We start from the raw sequence: 6042 nt of genomic DNA, 5'->3' as shown, positions 1-6042 counted from the left end.
TCCGTCGTATCTATAATTTTTGATTGTTCCATGCCAATATTCTACAACTTTCATATACTTTTGGCAACTTTTTATATTATTTTTGGGACTAACATATTGATCCAGTGCCCAATGCCAGCTCTTATCTGTTGCATGTTTTATGTTTCGCAGAATATCCATATCAATCAGAACCCAAACGGGATAAAAACGGACGGAGCTTATTTTTGGAATACATGGAGAATTCCGGAAGAAAAATCCACGCGAGACGGTGCCCGAGGTGGCCACGAGGCAGGGGGGCGCACCCCTGACCCTCGTGGGCCACCCGTAAGGCGGTCGATGCCCTTTTTCGGCCGCAAGAAAGCTATTTTTTGGTAAAAAATCACGGCGAAGGTTTCGGTCCAATCGGAGTTACGGATCGCCATATATATATATACGAAACGGTGAAAGGGCAGCAGAACAGAACGCAGAAATAGAGAGACAGATCCAATCTTGGAGGGGCTCTCGCCCCTCCCATGCCATGGAGGCCAAGGATCAAAGGGTAAACCCTTCTCCCATCTAGGGAGGAGGTCAAGGAAGAAGAAGATGAAGAGGCCCCCTCTCCCCTTCTCTTCCGGTGGCGCCGGAACGCTGCCGTGGCCATCATCATCATCACCGCGATCTACTCCAACACCTCCGCCATCTTCACCAACATCTCCATCACCTTCCCCCCTCTATCTACAGCGGTACACTCTCCCGCAACCCGCTATACCCTCTACTTGAACATGGTGCTTTATGCTGCATATTATTATCCAATGATGTGTTGCCATCCTATGATGTCTGAGTAGATTTTCGTTGTCCTATCAGTGGTTGATGAATTGCTATGATTGATTTAATTTTCTTGTGGTTATGTTGCTGTCCTTTGGTGCTCATCATATGAGCGCGCGCGTGGATCACACCATAGGGTTAGTTGTATGTTGATAGGACTATGTATTGGAGGGCAAGAGTGACAGAAGCTTCAACCTAGCATAGAAATTGATGCATACATGATTGAAGGGGGACCAATATATCTTAATGCTATGGTTGGGTTTTACCTTAATGAACGATAGTAGTTGCGGACACTTGCTAATAGTTCCAATCATAAGTGCATAGAATTCCAAGTCAGGGATGACATGCTAGCAGTGGCCTCTCCCACATAATACTTGCTATCAGTCTAGTAAAGTAGTCAATTGCTTAGGGACGATTTCACAACTCCTACCATCACTTTTCCACACTCGCTATATTTACTTTATTGCTTCTTTACTTACAACAACCCCTACCTTTTATTTACTTGCTCTTTATTATCTTGCAAACCTATCCAACAACACCTATAAAAGTACTTCTAGTTTCATACTTGTTGTAGGTAAAGTGAACGTCAAGCGTACGTAGAGTTGTATCGGTGGTCGATAGAACTTGAGGGAATATTTGTTCTGCCTTTAGCTCCTCGTTGGGTTCGACACTCTTACTTATCGAAAACTGTTGCGATCCCCATACTTGTGGGTTATCAGCGCTCTCCTTCCACGCCGTCGCGCTCGCTCTCATTGCCTTGCCCCTCTCGCTGTCCATCGCCTCCCGCACCAGCCGCGCCACCTCCTCCCAGACCACGTCACCGTCGATCTCCATCCCGATGCCCCACCAGGCGCACGCATACCGGCAGTTGGTCGGCTGCTCGGCGAAGAAGGGCTAGCAGGCCATCGGCACGCCCGCGCACACGCTCTCCAACATCGGAGTTAATTGCAAGGAACTACCACACTTCGGTATGTCGTGACGAATCAGTATCACTAGTCAATTTTTTTGCCATGCAGTGCCAACTCTAAGCCTAAGTGTTGCAAAACGGTCTGACAACTGTATAAGCTTGTATTGACCACGTATCTGACCGACCGGGCCCATTTGTTAGGTGCCACGATGGCCTACTGATGACCCACAAGTATAGGGGATCTATCGTAGTCCTTTCGATAAGTAAGAGTGTCGAACCCAACGAGGAGCAGAAGGAAATGATAAGCGGTTTCCAGCAAGGTATTCTCTGCAAGTACTGAAATAAGTGGTAACAGATAGTTTTGTGCTAGGATAATTTGTAACGAGCAACAAGTAACAAAACTAAATAAAGTGCAGCAAGGTGGCCCAATCCTTTTTGTAGCAAAGGACAAGCCTGGACAAACTCTTATATAGAGAAAAGCGCTCCCGAGGACACATGGGAATATTGTCAAGCTAGTTTTCATCACGTTCATATGATTCGCGCTCGGTACTTTGATAATCTGATATGTGGGTGGACCGGTGCTTGGGTGCTGTCCTTACTTGGACAAGCATCCCACTTATGATTAACCTCTATTGCAAGCATCCGCAACTACAACAAAAGTATTAAGGTAAACCTAACCATACCATGAAACATATGGATCCAAATCAGCCCCTTACGAAGCAACGCATAAACTAGGGTTTAAGCTTCTGTCACTCTAGCAACCCATCATCTACTTATTACTTCCCAATGCCTTACTCTAGGCCCAAATAATGGTGAAGTGTTATGTAGTCGATGTTCACATAACACCACTAGAGGAGAGACAACATACATCTCATCAAAATATCAAACGAATACCAAATTCACATGGCTACTAATAGCAAGACTTCTCCCATGTCCTCAGGAACAAACGTAACTACTCACAAAGCATATTCATGTTCATAATCAGAGGGGTATTAATATGCATATAGGATCTGAACATATGATCTTCCACCAAATAAACCAACTAGCATCAACTACGAGGAGTAATTAACACTACTAGCAACCCACAGGTACCAATCCCGAACTTGGAGACAAGAATTGGATACAAGAGATGAACTAGGGTTTTGAGAGGAGATGGTATTGGTGAAGATGTTGATGGAGATTGCCCTCTCCCGATGAGAGGAGCATTGGTGTAGCGACCTGACCCGAATGGATCAAGTCTCTGTGCTTAAGTGTCATCCCTGGATCGGTATGCTGATACACACTGTACTCGAAGGATTTATAACAGAGGTAAATCACATGTATAAAGTAACGTAAATACTATTACCTCAATCCATATAGCGGAAGCAACAAGGTTGTGGATTCCCATCAACACCAACGGCAAAGTTGAGTGTAGAAACCGTAACCCTAACGTATCACTTACTCGTCGTAAGAAACCTGCAACATGAGACGTTGCAGCCCGAAACGGGTCAGTACATTGAATGTACTGGCAAATTCACACCATAGAGAATGATGAACAATGGCTATCACTACATGCATATTTGGCTGGTGGAAAAGCTCTATGGTTATAAGGTTTTTGCGTAAAGCCAATTTTTCCCTACCACAAAGGAATAAATTTATTTAACTATCATGGTGGTTGTTGAACATTGAGAATGGTTGACATCATTCTCAATCCCAATTAAATAACATCATTAAACCCAACAATATTCATTTAAAGTAACGTGATGAGATCAACAGGATAATCCAGGTACTAGATACTCAAGATGTCCATAACCGGGGACACGGCTAACCATGATTAGTTTGTACACTCTGCAGAGGTTTGCGCACTTTTCCCCACAAGACTCGATCGCCTCCGTTTGGTTTCTCGCACTACATGGTGTTTGAGAAGACGGATGACCGAGACATAGTCTTTCAGAAGCGCTAGCACCTTACATGTGGGTAGACCGGTACACCTACTTTCCCCTACATCTGCTAGTCTACCCGTAAGAGTTCGCACGACTTAGTCAACTATGCCAGAGCCCATAATGGCTTGTGGCTGCACACGGAAGTTTCTAGTATGAATAATCTCATGATCCCTTTGAGCCTGGGTGGCAGTCCGAAATAAAAACAGGCAAGTCCTGATAGACATCAGATGCCTCAATCCACCCAGATGTGTGTTTAAGTTGCCACCTTAGGTAAACCATTAAATTATCAATCTCACATCTGTCATGGATATCACTCACCCAATCCACGTCTACTGGCATAGCATGGCATAATAAGCAAACGTAGAAGTAACTCCCAAAGGTTTCATAATAATACAGGTGATAGGTACTACCTCATCTACTTCCCATCCCACAATTTAATTAGATCCTAATCATGCAATGTTTGAGGATTGATCTAATGCAATAAACTGGGTTGTAGAAAAGGTATGATCAAAGTGTGAACTTGCCTGCAATGTTGATGAAGATGATTCGCACTCAAAACTCTTGATAGATCTACTCGTCACACTCCGGTCAATCTATCGTAAGCAAGCAATAGTAACCACACATAAGCAATCACTCAAAAGATCAGAAAGAACAAAGAAAACAATTCGGAAAACATCCAAACCAAGCAAATAACTCTTGCAACATAAAACTATTTCTAACAGTACCAAAATTATGTGAATTTGGCCTTATCAGAAAGTTTAGGTCAAGAGCTTCGATTTGCAAAAAGAATCAACTCAAACGGAGTTACGAAACTCAAGTTATGATCAAACGAAGTTTGAATTCAAATCTGATCTAATTCAAATTTTAAACTTTTCAAAAACATGTTTGAGTTTTTTATCCGGATAGAGGAGATCATAACGAAGACGTGAGCGTTGGTTTCGTTGAATTTGGACTAACGAGCAAAAAGTTATAGTCATTTGAAGTACAGGGACTATTCTGTAAATAAAGTATTCACATCTAGGTCCCTGGCCAAAAATAACAGAAAAAGAAAAAGACTAAAAGGCGAACGTTTGTTTTCTATACCTAACCAGCGAACGTTCTCTACATAGATCCCTTTGAAAGGAAATCGGTTTTATTAAAAAAAAACGATCTAGGTTTTTTTAAGAACCGGACTAAACCGAGAATAAACCGAGGTGATTACCGGTTCGGGGCGGTTTTCCATCAAAAACCGCCGGCGGCAGTTAGCGATGGACTCAGGCGAGGGTGTCGCGGCTCTGGCGAGTGCGGCGCGCTCCGGTGCAGCGGCGGCAGCGGCGCAGGAGAGCAGGGCGCGGCGAGGCGGCGGAGGGGCGCGGCGCAGACGGAGGAGAGGCAGCGGCGGCGAGCGCCAGCGGCGCGGTTCGGGCGACGGCGCCGGCAGCAGGTGCGGCGGCGACGCAAGGTGTGGCGGCGGGCTGCGGATCCGGTGGCGGCGGACTGGGGTCCAGGGGCCCCGGGGCGGCGGCTTTTGAGGAGGGCGAGGAGGTGGCTTGGAGGAGGGGCAGAGGAGGAGGCCGGAGGCGGCACGGCCTCCTATGGCGGCGCGGCGGCGTGCGGGAGACGAACTCCTGCGGGAGCTCGGGGACGGGCAACGCGGGCTGGGCCACGGCCTGTTGGGCCGGCTGGCCTGGCGCGGAGAGAGAGAGAGAGAGAGAGAGAGCAGTGCTGGGCTTCGGCCTGGCACTGTTCGAAGAGTTTTTTTTAAAACATTTTTGTTCCAAAAGAATAAAAGCAAAAATAACGAAAAAATATTATATAGGCATATAATATATCAAAATTTTCAGAAAAAGATTTTCTACGACATGAACATTTTTATAACTTCAAATAAAATCCACACAAATTCAGATAAATCAAAGAGTGCTACTGGTCTATTAAAATCCAACAAAAATCATTTTAAAAATACCAAAATGATTTCAAATTAATTTTTCTCCAATTTTCTAATGTAGGGAATCATGTTACCCTAATTTCCATTTATTTAATTTTTGGAGAAAAATAATTTGAATAAAACTCAAATAAATCCAAATTGAAAATTAATTCCAAAAGGACTTTGAATTAAATTCTTTGAAACTCCCAACTCATATTTCATAATTTGAAGAAGTCATTTTATCTCCTCTCGTGAAAATCATTGAGTTGCTTAAAGTTTCTGAATTGAAATTATTTCCCAATGGAATTCAAATATTTTTCAAACACCTTTTTCATTTTTAAATGGAAGAAGTCATATCATCTTCACTCAAGGGTTTTGTATTTGAAAAGAATTTGAATTCACGGAGATCAAAAAGCAAATATGAAAGTTTGGGAAAGTCCTTTTATTCCCTCTCATTTAACTTTCAAAAGTTTCGAATTCACTCACTTTCAGACAATCAATCAAACAATCAGTCAAATATATCTATT

This window comes from Triticum urartu, chromosome 6A, assembly GCF_056163025.1.
Source record: "Triticum urartu cultivar PI428250 chromosome 6A, HENAU_Tu73, whole genome shotgun sequence".
NCBI classification, from domain to species: domain Eukaryota; kingdom Viridiplantae; phylum Streptophyta; class Magnoliopsida; order Poales; family Poaceae; genus Triticum; species Triticum urartu.
This window is presented reverse-complemented; position numbering follows the sequence as displayed.